The sequence below is a fragment of the Nycticebus coucang genome, chromosome 2 (assembly GCF_027406575.1).
Source record: "Nycticebus coucang isolate mNycCou1 chromosome 2, mNycCou1.pri, whole genome shotgun sequence".
Lineage (NCBI taxonomy): Eukaryota > Metazoa > Chordata > Mammalia > Primates > Lorisidae > Nycticebus > Nycticebus coucang.
The window spans coordinates 110,591,707-110,607,334 of record NC_069781.1 but is presented as its reverse complement, the minus strand read 5'-3'; the positions used below and the strand labels follow the sequence as shown (position 1 = coordinate 110,607,334).

Below are 15,628 nucleotides of genomic sequence, written 5' to 3'. Positions count from 1 at the left end.
CTCCTGCCCATGCTGGCCTTCAGCTCTCAGGGGACCTCCATTGAGAGGGGAGGGCAGACCAGCAGGTGTGTAGAAGTAGAGGCGTCAGGTCTAGAGTGGCTGTGCTGGGAAAGGTGGCCGGGGGGCAGGTGGGAAGTGAGATGGCAGACGGGAGGGAATAGAAAACGGGCAGGGTCAGAAGGGAGGAGGTGTGGGGATGGCTTGCAGGGGCTTGAGAATCTCCTCTTGTCTCCTGCAGTCTTGGGGTATGCTGCTGATCCCACAGGGGCACCTTCAGGCGAGCCTGTGGCAGCCTCTGAGCTGGACATGATGGGGAGTGTGGGCAAGGAGCCCACCCAAAGCCCAGACAAAGTTACACTTTCCAAGTGGGTGTGGACTGGGTGTAGGGATGGGGACATGGTCCAGGGAGGGGGCGTCTCGCTCTCCCAGGCAGGCCTGGCACATTTTATCACGCCTTAATCTACTTTTGCTGTGGCCTCAGTTTAAAAGGTGTGGCCACCAGGGTCTTGGATGGCCCACTGTTTGACCTGGTCAAAGGGGGCTGCTCCTTTGTGCCGGAAACCTCAGAGCTCTGAGAAGCTGCGGGAAGCAATCTTTGCCTGGCTGTCCTCCTGTGTAACCCAGAGAGGCCTCCCTGTGTTCACTGTGGAGATAGGATGGTACGTCTTGTTTTCTTTGGCCGTATTGGGAGGGGTGGGGTCACGATCTTGGATCAGGCCCCACTCAGAGCCACTTAGTGTCAGCGTTATTTTGCTTTTTATCCCGTCCCTTGTGATAGACTGAGTCATGGCTCTCACAGAACCAGGTTCCAGCCCCTGGACCCTGTGAGTGTGACTTTATACAGAAGTCAGGTCTTTGCAGATGAGATTAAGTTCAGAGTTTTGAGGTGGGGAGATTATTCTGGTTTGTCTGGTGGCCCTAAATGCACTCCCAAAGTTGTTATAAGAGGGGGTCAAAAGGAAATTAGGTCTGGGGAAGAGGAGAAGGCCCTGTGAGGAGTTTGGGGTGAATTTTGTGCACCCGCTTGGCTGGGCCACCAGGCACTCAGATCTGTGCTCTAACTTCATTCTGATGTGTCTAGGGGGATGTTTCTGGACCAGGATAACCTGTGAATCGCTGGACCGAGTAAAACAGTTGGTTCTCCCCATTGTAGGTGAGCCTCATCCAATCCGCTGAGGGCCCAGATAGTGCAAAAAAATCCAGCTTCCTGAGGGAGAGAATTCTCCTGTCTGTCTGCCTGGGAATAAGCACTGGCTCTTCCTGGATTACACCAGCTTCTAGAACCATGTGAGCCGGTTCCTCAGGATAAACCCCTCTCTCTCTGCATGTCCTTGGAGAGCCCCAACTGACCAAGGACCTCCAAACTAAGAACCCCTCCAGCCACTGAAGCTGGAAGGGGCAGGAAGGGAGCCTCCCCTGGGGCCTCCAGAGGGAGCAAGGCCCTGCCAACGACCTGATTTGAGTCCAGTGAAACTGGCCTCGAGAGTTGGGAGTGAAAACATTTCTGTTGTTTTAAGCCACCCAGTTTGTGGTCATTGGTTGGAGCTGCCACAGAAAGACAATAGTCAGTATAAACAGTGCTTCTGTAAATACTCTTGCCACACTCCAGAGCTGTCATTCTGAGGACTTCAGGGAGTGGCACCCGTGGGCCAAAGGGTGTGTATCTTTTGAATAGATCCTGCCAGATGTGTTTCCTAAAAGATCTAACAGTTCGTCTTCACTCGGGAAGTGCGTGGGGTAGGGGTATCCTATTCCAAACATCTCTCAACAGTGGCATCGTCGCTCTGTGATGGCAGAGTGACAGTTTGTGTCTCCCAGAGTCTTGGTGAGTTAAATGTCCTTGCCCAATGTCCTGTAGCTATTTGGATCCTTCTGTGAACTGCCTGTTGTATTCTTTTACTGTTTCTGTTGGGATGTTCATCTCTTTCTTGCAGGTCTGTAGAAGCTGTTTATTTGTTCTAAGTATTGATCTTCTTTCTCCTGCTTTGAAAACGTGTACTTCCTGTTCTGTTGTTTGCTTATTACTTGCATTAATGTATCGTTTGCCATACAGATTAAATCATTTTACGGTAGAGTATCTCTTTTCTTCTCTTATGTCTTGGGGGAATGGTACCAGTATTTATTAAGAAGATCATGTGGGGGCGGCACCTGTGGCTCAGTGAGTAGGGCGCCGGCCCCATATGCCGAGGGTGGAGGGTTCAAACCCAGCCCCGGCCAAACTGCAATAAAAAAATAGCCGGGCGTTGTGGCGGGCGCCTGTAGTCCCAGCTGCTGGGGAGGCTGAGGCGAGAGAATCGGGTAAGCCCAAGAGTAGAGGTTGCTGTGAGCCGTGTGACGCCACGGCACTCTACCCGAGGGCAGTACAGTGAGACTCTGTCTCTACAAAAAAAAAAAAAAAAAAAGAAGATCATGTGGGTTGTCTCTTGCTATTCTGGCAGGAATTTTATAGTTTTGTGTGCTTGGATTAAACTCTTGAGTGTGTCTCGAATGCTTTTGTACAACATGGAATAAGATGTTTTGAGGGAGAGAGGAGTCTGATTTTATTTCCCTCCAGTGTGTTGGCAGCAGTCAGTCAGTAATCTGTCCTTTGACCAACGATTGAACGTCACCTCTGGGGTCTGTTACATTCTCCATCCTCCTCCGCTGGCCTGTTTGTCTTTTCTCGTGCCCAGGTCCCCTTAGTAGCAGCTTTAGAGTATTTGCTGACAGCTGGCGAAGGAATCCCCTTCACCATGCTTTGCATGTATGATGAAATGCTGCTTTAATAGCGGTTGTAGGGTTCTATCCATGTGTGTCTATCTGAGCTGCTGGTTCTGGCTCCAGGGCAGCAGAGGGTACATGTGAGCGCGTAGTAGCTGTGCAGGTGGGGAGGAGGACCAGGTGGGTGCCGTATTGTACCTGTGTTAGGTATAATTTCTAAAAGAGTATTAAATAAGTGAAATTATAGCATCCAGGGTAATAAGTGGAAAACAAGCCTATTATGTGGGAAATGGTGAAAAGATAATCTCTTGGGTCAGGGACCTGCCCCTAGCTTGGGTTTCCTCTAGGCATGGGTACCCTGACTGCCCATGGTGGGTGAGTACTGTGTATTCTTTTTTTTTTTTTTTTTTATTAAATCATAGCTGTGTACATTAATGCGATCATGGGGCACCATACACTGGTACTGCGTATTCTTTTTTTTTTATTAAATCATAGCTGTGTACATTAATGTGATCATGGGGCACCATACACTGGTTTTATAGACCATTTGACACATTTTCATCACACTGGTTAACATAGCCTTCCTGGCATTTTCTTAGTTATTGTGCTAAGACATTTACATAAGAGCACTTGGGAAAGCATTTAGGGCCCACTGGATGATCCAGAATAATCTTCCCATCTCAAGATCCCCAGCTTAATCTCATCTGCAAAGAAATGATTTCTACATAAAGTCACACTCACAGGTTCCAGGGCTTAGATCTTGTTTCTTTAGGGGCCAATATTCAATCTACTACAAGGGACCCCCCACCCCTCAAAAGCAAAATAATCCTGACTACATATGATTTGCATGTGAGGGTGTGAATGTGGCAGTGGGCACTCAAGGCCCCGAGGGTGCTCACACTGGGGTGCTTGGCACCTTGGGGTCCTGGGTGCTCTGTGCCTGAGCTCCATGGTGATGCCCAGGTTGGGCGGCCCTCCCCCAAGGAGCCCAGTGAGGTCAGGGCCTGCAGCTGCCCGCTCATGACCCTGTCTTGCTTGGCAGCAGATAGAGGTGTGGAGAGAGTTTCAGGTGCCTGACCCATACAGGAATAACCACCAGGATAGGAGGGACATGAGGAAGCTGCCCTTGCAGATCGGCATGGGTTGGGAGGGGGCCAAGGTGCAGCAGGGCTAGGGTGGATCCTCCTGTGGTGGTGGCTGGCCCAGCCTGCTTCCTGGGCAGGGGTTATGGGCAGGTAAGGTCCAGGCTGCACTTTGCAGGGAGGGCTTATATTGTCTGTGAAGCACCTGGAGGCTCCACAGGAGCAGTAGGACCCTAGCACACCTGCTCCCAGGCCAGTGAGAAATCATTTGGGGGCCACGCCCTGTGGGCATCGAGATGGTCACATTCTTTATTCAGCCTCCCACGTGGTTTGCGATTCCCCTGGGTCCAGACCGAGTGCTGGCACCCATTCTTCTCCAGGGCTGCTCATGCCCCGGCCTCCTACCAGGGTTTCAGATGTGTGGGCATGATCCTCTTCCTGCCTGGGAAGTCCCCTGGGGGGCTGATGGGGCCAGGCAGTGGGCTGTGAGTCACCTCCTGGGGAGAGGGGCTGGCCTTCCTACCCTTCTGGGTAGCTGGAGTCCTGAGTGGGGCAGAGGCCATGTAGGCTCGCTATGGAGCTGTAGGGTACACCTGCTGTTGAGTCTGGTCCTTTAGGGTGTCACGTGTTTCTCTAACCCAAGTGAAGGTCCCTGATGTATCCCAGACTGTGAGGCAACAGGCTCGTCCTTGGGTGACCTAGATGCAGTTTGTAGACGACAGCACACACGTACGAATTGGAGCTGACTCACGTCTGCCCAGGTCTGGCGTTTCCTCCTTGGGAAAGGGCGAATAGGACATGGTTGGTATGGCCACAGTGGGCCTGTCAGGGCTGGGCCAGTTGTAACCCCACCAGGAGCCTGTGCCTCCCATAACTGTATCCTGATAGCTCATGGTGGAGGGGGTGGGACTGGGGGCTTATTCTCTGCCAGCTGCTGGGGACTTGCAGAAGTAAAACTTGTCTGTCTTTTCAGATTTTGCCTTGAACCGTGTTTCTAGCAAGGGGAGAAAGATGGCCCTGGCTAGCCTGCCAGTTAATTTTATGATAGCTGCAGCTGGTGCCTGCCCCTCCCCCCTCCCCTCTGCTCCATGCTGGGAAGTATCTCTTTTGAGGTTTTGCCACTGTCTGGTTTCCTGATCGTTCTGCACTTAACAAATGAGGTCTGTGCTTTCCTTGCAGAGCCGATACATTTAACAGAAGACTCTTGGGGACTGGCAAGCCTGGGAAGACCTGGCTCCTTGTCAGGGGGTCAGGGGCTAGAGTGGGGGCTCAGGCAGCTGAGCCCCTGCCACTGACCTTGGCCTAGGCCACCCTGGGGCAGCAGACTGTCTTGGGCCTGAGGATGTGGCCTGGTCTGGGGGAGAGGGAAGGAGATGCAGCTCTAGCTCGCGGAGTGCCTAGGAGAAGGGGCTGAATAACACACTGAGCTCGCCAGCCTCACCATTGCTGGTCCACGCATCTGTAAACCTGTCAGGACTTGGGTATGTCATATGACAGAACCTGCTGGACAGAGGTGTTCAGATGCAGTTGTCCGTGAACTGTCTGTTGGGTTCCTAGAGAGGGGTTTGTCAGATCAGAGGCCAAAATAGTAGGGGTGGGGTTGAAAGGTGGGAGAGTGGGAAGGGGTTAGTCAGAACCCGGGCACTGAAAGCAAAGTGGTTGGACTGTGTTGGGGCTGAAATGACAGAAGAAGGTGCTGAGGCACCCAGGGCAGAAGCAGCAGGGCCCCCAGCTGGGGCAAGGGGAGCAGTGCCCCCAGTGCCTTAGTGTGTTCGGAATCATTTTTTTCCTTCCTCTCCTGCAGCCCTCGGGCTGCCCCTCCCTGTTCATCATAGCCGGTCACATTCTGATCCTGCAGTGACCTGGGGATGACTTGCCATGTGGCTGTGGGCACAATGGCCTGGCCCCACAGAAATCTCCAGCCAGATCTCAGGGCTGTCCTGTCAGGCTCTCTCTTGCCCCAGACCTCTGATCTACTGCACCCCACCCTCTGTCTGTGGACTCACACGTCAATGCTGAGTTTCTGGGCCCTCCAGGATGGCCTGTGCTCCAGGAGGGGCCCAGCGGAAGGCTGAGTCCTGTCTGCGGTGTGGGCAGCAGATCTTTCAATGTGGGTGGCAGGTCTGAGTGGGATTGGGATTAGGATGTAACAGTTTAGGAAGCAGCAGGGGGCAGGAAGCCAGCCCCTGAGTGGTTTGCTGAGGGAGCAGTTTGCCCTGGGGAGTGGTTTGTTGTTCTTAGAAGGACTGGCTGGGTGAACAGGTCAAACGACTTTGGAAACTCTGAAACAAATGGCTAAATTAAGTGCTACTCTGGCTCCTGGGCGAGAAGTGGCTACAGTAGTCAAGTTGGGGCGTGCTCCCTGACGGCTGACTTTTTGCCGTTCAGGTCAGGCCCAGGGCCGTCTCCCATTCTCCGCTCCTGACCAGGCCAGCTGATCTGCAGGTCTCTGGGCACCATGTCCCATGACTCCCTGCTCATACCCGGGGCACCAGGTATCCTGCCCACTGGATGAGTTCCACCAGGGCAGTCCCAGTCCCGCCTTGCTGAACCTGTGCTCAGTGGATGTCTGGCTCACAGCAGGTACTTAGGAATTGTTTGCAGAGAGGCCAGATTGGGTCTTGCACACTCAGAGGAGGAAGTGGCCCTCTTTTTCTGACACACAGGGGCACCGTCCCCAGGCCTAGCTGCTTTGAAGGGTTCCTGGCTGAGGTGGGGAAAAGCAGAGGGAGCTCCGCCCTGGGGGAGAATAAATGGGATGGGTGAGCATTGGATGGGGCTAACAGGTGGTCAGTCAGTGACCTACATTGTTTGGAGTAAAGACTTAGGATTTTAATCAAAAGGCAAAACAGGATCTTCAGCAGAAATTTTGGAAACATTTTCACAGTTACACTGTAGAGGGGTGGGAGAAAGGTGCAGGGGCTGCCATGACATCAAGGGAGGGCAGTGTGGTCACTGAGTGCTGGCTGGAAGCAGGAAAGAGCTGAGGCTGAGTCTGCAAGGGAGAGAAGTCAGCAAGATGAGTGCGACTCCAGGGCTTGTTCTAGACGGGTGTGGACAGAGGAGGCTGTAGCCTAGGTTGCTCACTGGCTGAGGGTCAGCGCAGAGGTAGGAGACTGAGCCACTGTAACAGTTCTGTTCTCTCTGTGGCCTGTTACTGCTGAGAACACAACCAGGTGGGTGTTCGCCGTCCCCAGCGCAGCCCATGGACCCAGCTGGTGTGCTCAGCTGTGGTTGGCCTGGGCAGTGATGTGTAGTCACTGGGCTCCTGGGCTACAGAGAGTGGATCAGTGCTTAAAACTGGCACTCCACCGAGGGTGGTAAAGTGAGACTCTGTCTCTACAAAAAACAAAACAAAACAAAACTGATACTGAGGTGTGGTGAGCTTGGCTGTGGGCCGGTTAGCGCTCATTGGGCCAAAACTTGTATAGTGGCTTCTTCCCTCTTGTGTGTGTGTGTGAGTGAGGAGAAAATACAGTATAGGCTTTTAAAAATAGACACTTGTGGGCGGCGCGTGTGGCTCAAAGAAGTAGGGGCGCCGGCCCCATATACTGGAGGTGGCGGGTTCAAACCCGGCCCTGGCCAAAAATTGCAAAAAAAAAAAAGGAAATAGACACTTTCTTTTGCTTTTTACTGTAAATCAAATTGACTCATTAATGCACTCTGGGGCCCATGGGCTGTGATGAGCATTAGATCAGTCTTTTGCTGAGACAGCACCTTTTAGATGGCAGTGGAATAAAATTTGGCATCGTAGCTATTTATGTGCATGGTAAAAGTTGGTGTCGGAAAACATTAGTGTCCCTCTGGCTAATTAAAACCTTAATTTCTCCCTCCCTCCTGCCTTCCTTCCTTCCCTTTTTTGTGAAGTCTCTAATCATGGAAGAAATATTTTCCTCCAAGAATAAGTGTTCCTCTTAATATTACTTTAAGAAATATTGCTTTAAGAAAATTGCAAGTCTAATTATCCTCTTAGGCAATTTACAGACCAGGGTGTTCTCCACTCTCAGCCACTAGATAAATCTTAGAGGTAAAGAGTGTTCAAAGAAACCCTAATATGTAAACCAGGTAACTCATACATTCTAAATCTATAAACCTGGTCTTAAAATTAAAAAGCATCTTGTAGGGGTTACAAAAGTTATTAAATGCATAAATTGTATTTAATTCTAGCTAAAGAATACAAAGAAACCTCCAGTTTATTGCCTTGAAATGTCTTTAACTCTAGAAACATTGTTTCTCATGAAGATAACAGTGGCAGAAGAAAGTGGTTTCTGTAACATGGGTTTGACTGCATCCTGTTCAGCTCAGCTTGAGTTACGGTGGGTTAATATTTCATCTAATTTCACGATCCCACCTCTGTCGTTAGCTGGGAGTTGTGGTTACATGGCTCCCCCAGTAGACGTGACTTCTTGGTCTTTGATGCAGCCACCACAGGAGGTACACGTCTTCTTTGAAAGTGGTCCTCACAGCAGCCTGGGCGCAGCATTCACAGAAGCATGAGCCTAGCACCAGCCGAGGCCCCTGGTCTTCACTGTCCTGTGTCTCCTATTTCTTGTCTCTCAACTTGGGACAAAAGCCTTTTGTTCTCACAAAAGGCTTCCCAGAAGAGAAGGGGCTCCCAGATAAGGCTGTTCCCTGTGGAGTCTGTTGCTCCTTCCCTACCCGGTGCTCAATGTGTTTCCCCAAATTTCCCCCACATCTCCACCCCTCCCGGATGTTAGAGACCAGTGAGAAGGCAAAGGGCTCAGTGCTGGGCACTGCCTGGGTGCTGTTCATTTGCTTTATTTATTTATTTTTGAGACACAGTCTTACTTTGTTGCCCTCCGTAGAGTGCTGTGGAATCAGACCTCACAGCAACCTCAAACTCTTGGGCTCAAGCCATCCTCTTGCTTCAGCCTCCCCAATAGCTGGGAATACAGGTGTCTGCCACAATGCCTGGCTAGTTTCTATATTTTTAGTAGAGATGAGGTCTTACTCTTGCTCAGGCTGGTCTGGAACTCCTGAGCTCCACCTGCCTGGGTCTCCCAGAGTGCTGGGATTACAGATGTGAGCTATCGCCCCCTGCTGCACTGTTCATTTTAGCAGATTGGATGGGTTCATCCTTGAGGCTGGGCATGAACCTTGGTTGCTCAGTTTAAGGAATTTTAGGTTTGGCACCTGGGCTTCTCAGCATGGTCCTGTCCTCCCGGTGACCCAAGCTGTGGGCCAGCATCCCTGGAACCATAAAATGGGTGTGGCCTGGCCTTGTCTTGCTTACTTCCAAGGTTCATGGACCTAACGTGTGGCTGTCACCTGTGCCTGTGGGGTCACTTTCCCTTCACCAGAGGCAGCACCTGGAACCTGCGCCTGTTGCTGATGGCACGTGTGGGTCAGTGCTCATGGTCACTGAGCTGGCCTGTGTCCCAGACCTGCATCACCCCATCTCAGGGCCCGTAGTGGCAGTGAGAGCTGCTGTTGCTGCTGCCTGCTAGGCAAGGTGTGGAGGTCAGGTCATTGCTGGAGGGGGCAGAGTGCAGAAGCTGGAGGCCCCGTCTGCAATGTTGGGGACTCAGGCCAAGCCTCCCACCTGCCCTGCTGCTTTTTTTTTTTTTTTGTAGAGACAGAGTCTCACTTTTTAGCCCTCGGTAGAGTGCCGTGGCATCACACAGCTCACAGCAACTTCCAACTCCTGGGCTTCAGCGATTCTCTTGCCTCAGCCTCCCGAGTAGCTGGGACTACAGGCGCCCGCCACAACGCCCGGCTATTTTTTGGTTGCAGTTTGGCTGGGGCCGGGTTTGAACCCGCCACCCTCGGTATATGGGGCTGGCGCCTTACTGAATGAGCCACAGGCGCCGCCCTGCCCTGCTGCTTTTCCCATAGTTGTTTGCTTGTTCAAGACCAGGTGTGGCAGCCACAGTGCTGTTGGGCACTACTCACCGAATCTCGCCTCCCTACGTGCTTGGGACAGGTGCCTGCAGAGTAGAAAAACTTCTGGAGCTGGGAAAACCGCTCCGCACGACACTGCGAGGTGCCCTCTGGTATCAGGCTACCCTCAGGGGCGGGATGGTGGTGGTGAGGCAGAGGGAGCAGCCAGCACCCTGCAGCTCTTAACGGCAGAGGCCATCTTTTTATGGGAACATGCTGCCCAGTTTGGTGGTCACTCTGCCCAGCTGGGAGCAGGCTATCATGCTGTATCAAAGTATCCAGCAGCTCTGTGCACGTTATCTCCAAAATTTCCCTTGGCTGCCTCCTGACCGAGTTGCCTGTTTGATCCCTGTGTCCATGGTTGGACCTGGGTGCTTGGAGGGCCCGAGTGCCTTGCACAGGGCCAGTGGGACTCTGGCCACACCTGCCTCTCTAGGACTCCCCCTCCAGACCCACATCTGTGGCTCTATGCAGAGAGAACCTGGGCAACAGAGCTGTACCCCATCCTGCCCTGGAGCCCTGGGATACTTGGATGACCACTGCAGTAGCCAGGCCCACATTCTTCCCTGCCACTGCAGAGGTTGGCTCTTGGTGGAACCTGTGCCCCTACCTGTTTGGACATCAGCACACACAGTGTGGGTGCTGGGCTTCAGAGCCCCTTCTCCCTGGGCTATACCCCCAACAACCTCCCTGGCAGCCTTTCTCCTTCTCCCTTGGCCAGACCAGCCCTGCCCCACATAGCCCTGAAGTAGCCCAAACAGGAAAACAATTGGGCCTACATCGCTGAACAGCCCTGCTGTTTAAAGGGAGGAGAGTGGGACAGGCTTGTCCCACAGCCTGTGAAGGCTCACCATGGGGCCTTGTCTTGGATGCTGAAAGGCGGCCTTGTGGCTAGTAGAGGCCCTGCTGATGACAGAGCCCTTGTAACTCCCAAGGTCAGGACAGACGTCCCAGGCTGGCAGAGGCCCTGCATGAGGGCTAGATGGTGGTCTGAGCACTCATCCTCCCTAGTGGCTAGGAACATGCTGGCCAGCTGGAAATCAGGAAGCACGGTCCCAGGACAGGTGAGGCCCAGGTGGGCAGGGGCAAGGGCTTAGCTTTTCCTTACTTGTGTGAGTGGTCTTGCTTCCTAGTTCTGTGCTGATCAGTGAGAGTGAGCTGAGTGAGCAGGCCTAACTTTCTAACCCTGAGGTACCAGGGCCCAAATGGCCACCCTTTAGGAGGACTGGAAGAAAAACACATTAAAGTGAATGTTAACAGAATTCACCCAAATTTTTGCACTTCTGGGCTTTGATGGCAAAGAGGCACAGGACACCATCTCAGGAATCCATCTGTCTGTAACTGGTCAGCAAGCATGTGAGGCCAAGGAGGAGGCTGTGGCTGTGATTTGGGAGGGAGGTTCCCTTAGCTGGGGGCTGTCCCTGGTCCCTTTTCCTGGAAAAGCCGATTCAGTGTTCACTGGGGCACATCATAGCAGGGGTGGTCTCTGGGTCGCTGGAAGCACTCGTATGTCCCTTTCATTTATTTAAAATGCATTAATCTCTCTGTTTCTCCATCTGGCAGCCACCTGTGCTGTGCCTGCTGCCTTGCGGGTGTGGCCCTGGCGGGTGCGCCCACACGAAGCTGTAGGGGGCTGGTGCAGCCAGGCAGGGCCAGGTGGGGCGTGGGTGGGACCTGTGGGACTTGCTTTGCATAAAGCCCCGGGTGTGGCTGATGTTCAGATCTTTGATGACACACAGGTCTAGGGTGGCCTCCTCTTGCTGGGTTCCAGGAGTGGACGGGCAGGGCAGGCACCCCTTCTAGTATTGCCCAAGAGAGTGAAAGTGGGAGCCAGGCCCTGTGCTGCCCCAAGGGTTGGGGGAGGGGCCAGAACATTCCAAAACTGTGCCTGCGGATCTGGAGCCCTAGCAGTAGAAACCTAAGAAAGGGGCAGAGGCACCGGAAGGCTGGGATTGCTGAAGGCAGGTCCTCAGACTAGAATTTACATAGGAATGGGGCCTGTGAATGGGGGTGTTTGTAATCCTTACAAAATTGGGGTAAAATTTGCATCTCGATGACTCAGCCAGCCAAGATTCCCCCGTGGAATGTGCTGGTCTCCTTGTGGTTTTCCAGGTCTCATTAACAGTCCCTTGTATTTTTACCAACTAGCAATTCATAAAATAATTACTACCTATGGTTACCATTGTCTTGAGTTTGGAGGAGGGCAGATTTCTTATCTTCCTGGAGCCTCAGAGGTTGTGTGGCCTCAGGCCCCTCCCTGCTGTGCCCCCCCCCCCGCCCCATACATACACTTCCTGCAGCAGTGGGCTCTGAGCTGTCTGGCCAATGCTAACTCAGCTCTCAGACTGACAGAAAGGTTTTGGACTTCCTGGCATTAAAAAATATGTATTAATGACTTCCTAGCATTGGGGGACTTTACTTTAAAATCTTGTGTTTTTTCTAGAACGAAAGGAAATAAAGAATTGTGCCCACACCGGGGTACACTTCCAAAGGTACGGCTGCCCCTTGGACAGGGCCCCTGCTCTCTGTGGGCCTGGCCTGGCTTGCCCAGCACCCCTGCATGTTCCCTCACTGGACTTGGAGGAGGCTTGGAAGCTCAATTCTAAAGTTCATGGCTGTATTATGCCAGGGGTCTGCAGGAGGCTGATTGGTAGCCCCCAAGACACTTCTCTCCTCATCATTAGAACCAGTATATATATATAGTTTTTTTTTTTCCGTAAAGGAACTTTGCACATGTGATTAAGTTAAGTAATTTGAGATAAGAAGATCATCCTGGATTGTCCAACTGGGCCTGGATATTACACAGAGTTTCCTAGGAGAGCGAGGGAGAAGGGCAGAGCAGGGAAGGTGCTGCCCTGCTGGTGGAGGGAGAAACAACTTCTATTCTACCCTCTGTTCTGTTTATAGGGCTTGTGGATTAAAGTGACAAAAGACGGAGTAACACAGAAAAGACCTATAGACTATGATATTTTTACATGCATGAGTTGTCACAGAAAGGAAGTGAAAACCCAGAGAGAGCAGTTAGCAGTTAGACTTGGGTTTATATACCATTTTAACAAACAGTGATAAATTGTGCAGAAGTGACTAGACAAAGGAAAGGGGTTTAGGCCCCTAGGGGGCTATAAATTATGGAAAGGTACCTAGAAATAATATATGGTGAACAATGGTTGCTTAGGGAGACTTGTGCAGACTTAATTCCTTGTCATCTCCAGCCTTCCTGGTATGGGAGAGGGGAGCATCTTTACAAATGGAAATTTATGTCACATTTGTGGAGGGAACGTGTGCCCTGCTTTTAGGCAGAGAGGGAGAGGGCAGAGAGCTCTTCTTGTGTTTGCTATTTCTTGGTTGCCTTTAGCTTAACATGTTCCTTATGCTAAAGTGGCATATTTGGGGGAGGAGCATATTCTGGTCCCATTCACTGCCTGAACACAGGCAGCCTAGGAGGTAGACCAGGCAAAGTCATAGATTCTCCCTCTGACAGGAACATGATGAATGCCTGGACGTAGCCCAGCGCCTGGTGGGATGTCTGACCCCCAGAACAGTAAGGTAATTTAATGCTTGTTGTTTTAAGCCATTAAGTTTGTGGTAACTTTTTGCAGCAGCCACAGAAAACGACTCCTATAAGACATGTCTTATCTTTAAAGGAGCTTCACAGACACTTAGACAAGGTCAACGGAATCTTTACTGGACAGAAAAGAAAGTGTAAATCTGGGGTGAAATTGCATGATACAGATCAGGGGTATTCAAACTTTGGTGTGTGTGAGTCTCCTGGAGAATTTCTGAAAGCTCACAGGTACTGTGGGGCTGAGAATGTGCCACCTGCTACTGTCCCCGACAAGCATGATGTGACACTGTCTGGACCACAGATGCTGTGTGGCTTTAGCGTGGAGAGCAGCGTAGGAGGGTCTGAGAATATTGCCCACTCACAAAGGACAGGTAGGATTTGATGGCAGGAAGAAAAAGAAGGGTGTGTGTCTTGGAACAACCCTGGGGAGGGCTTCGCCCAGCTCCACTGAAAGGGAGCAGCCTTCAAAGGGGCAGGTGCAGTCAGAAAATGTTAGGCCAGGCTGGCCAGATGTTGAAGGGCCGCAGACCTGTCTTCCTTTGTCCAACACCCCTCCTTGCCCTGGGGACCTTTCCAGGTTGTGTGTTTTCAAGGCTGGGCAAGGGTTACAGTCCCCGGGTGTGCAGAAAGGAGAGGGCAGTGTGAATGGTCTTCCCTAGAATTTCCTGGTTGGTATGCCCAGAAAGTGGGGTGTCCCCAGCAGCACCAGGCTGTGCAGAAACCTCGCGGCCTTGCTGCTGGTGGTGCTGTCGAGGGTGGCCAGAAGTTCCATGCCCAGGTTGCTCAGGGTGGCACTGCTGGGCACAGGTGGGATGTGCTTCCCTGGACCTCTATGCTCTAAGAGAAAAGGGGGCTGAGGGCCTTTGTCCACTGTCAGCTACTGGCTGCTGAGTCCTGAATCACATAACCTGTGCTGGGCTCTAGGGGCACTGTGGCCGCTTGTTCACCTTCAGTGCACCCCTGCCCCCATGGCCTGTCCTCGTCTCCCCAGCCTCTCACAGCCTTGACTCTGCTGGGACCACTTACCCAGCAAGTGAGGGAACACTGGCCACTCCTTGGGACTCAGGAGCTTAGCTCTTTCTGCTGGTATGTTTGCTGGGGATTCAGCATCTGAGCCCCCGCTGCAGTAGTGTGGCTTTCTAAGCTGTGCAGTGTCGAGCTAGTGAAGCATTTTGTTAGACAGGCCAGAGGGTCTTTCTCCCTTTGTGGATGGGTGATTTGGCTTGTTCAAGGCACTTCCTAATGGTTGTCCCTTATCAGGTTGAGTCAGCGGAATGCTGTGTCTGTGACCCTGGCAACTTGGATTTGGAAGGAGATTAGGGTGTAATTGTTGATGCTTATGTATTAGAGTGTGTGGATGGGAGGGAGGGTGATGTGAGAACAATTGTGAAAGAAATGGTACCATTTCAGCCAAAGATAGTAATGATGTTATTGGTGTACTTGCCACATGCTTCCCTGGAACCTGCGCAGAGGAAGATCTCTCTATCCAAACAGGTCAGGAGACCTCTGGGGTGAGGTCTCTTATCCCTGACCTATAGGCTGCAGGGCTGGGATGCAGTGTGGGTCTCCTCACCTCCTAATTTATTTCAGAGTTAGGTCAAGCTGGCATAACATAGGCATGCACGCACCATACACAGCACATATACATATACACGCGTGTATACACACCACACAGACCGCACACAGCACATATACATATACACGCGTGTATACACACCACACAGACCACACACAGCACATATACACGCGTGCATACACACCACACAGACCACACACAGCACATATACATATACACGTGTGTATACACACCACACAGACCATACAGACAACACACAGCACATATACATATACACGCATGTATACACACCACACAGACCACACAGACCGCACACAGCACATGCATCACACACATTTGCATTCTAGCTGATCGCAGATTCCTTCTGGAAGTCCACCTGGAGTTTGTGGCAGGCAGATCTTGATGGAGAGTGAGTCTTAGTTCACAAAGTGCCCAGCGCTCTTCTGTTGACATCCTCCCTTCTAGAAGTTTTCAACAGCCTGGCTTGCCCCTCGATTGCGACCACTAGCTTCCTACCTTCCACTTGTTTTTCACACGTGCTGGGGTTGAGGCAGCCCTGGATGGTGGAGCTGGGTAGAGGGGCTGGGTTCAGCTGGCACCAGGTGACCAGGTGGCCTGTCGTATGTTACTGCTGGTTTGCGGCCGAGGTCCGGCTGGTCTTAGAACATGTACAGCCAGGGATGATGTCATGTCTGCAGTGCCCATCACTCGGCACTCATGGGGTGTTCTGTGTGCTGGCCAGCATGTCCTGCAGACACGGCAGGTGTGTGAGGTTTGTGTACAGATACCTGCCCACATTCCCAT

At 52.0% G+C, this 15,628-nt stretch overlaps 1 protein-coding gene across 12 annotated transcripts in view; it reads left to right on the top strand.

Moving 5' to 3' along the window:
- The window catches only part of SEMA4D (semaphorin 4D), a 122,171-nt gene that overhangs the window by 38,780 nt on the left and 67,763 nt on the right, over positions 1-15,628 (top strand). The window contains exon 1 of one of the 12 annotated variants that reach the window (XM_053578841.1): positions 1,706-1,825. The exons of the other annotated variants lie outside the window; for them this stretch is intronic. The gene's annotated coding sequence lies outside the window, so the exon portion shown is untranslated. Of the gene's footprint in view, positions 1-1,705; positions 1,826-15,628 lie in introns of those variants that run through there. 12 annotated transcript variants of the gene reach the window in all.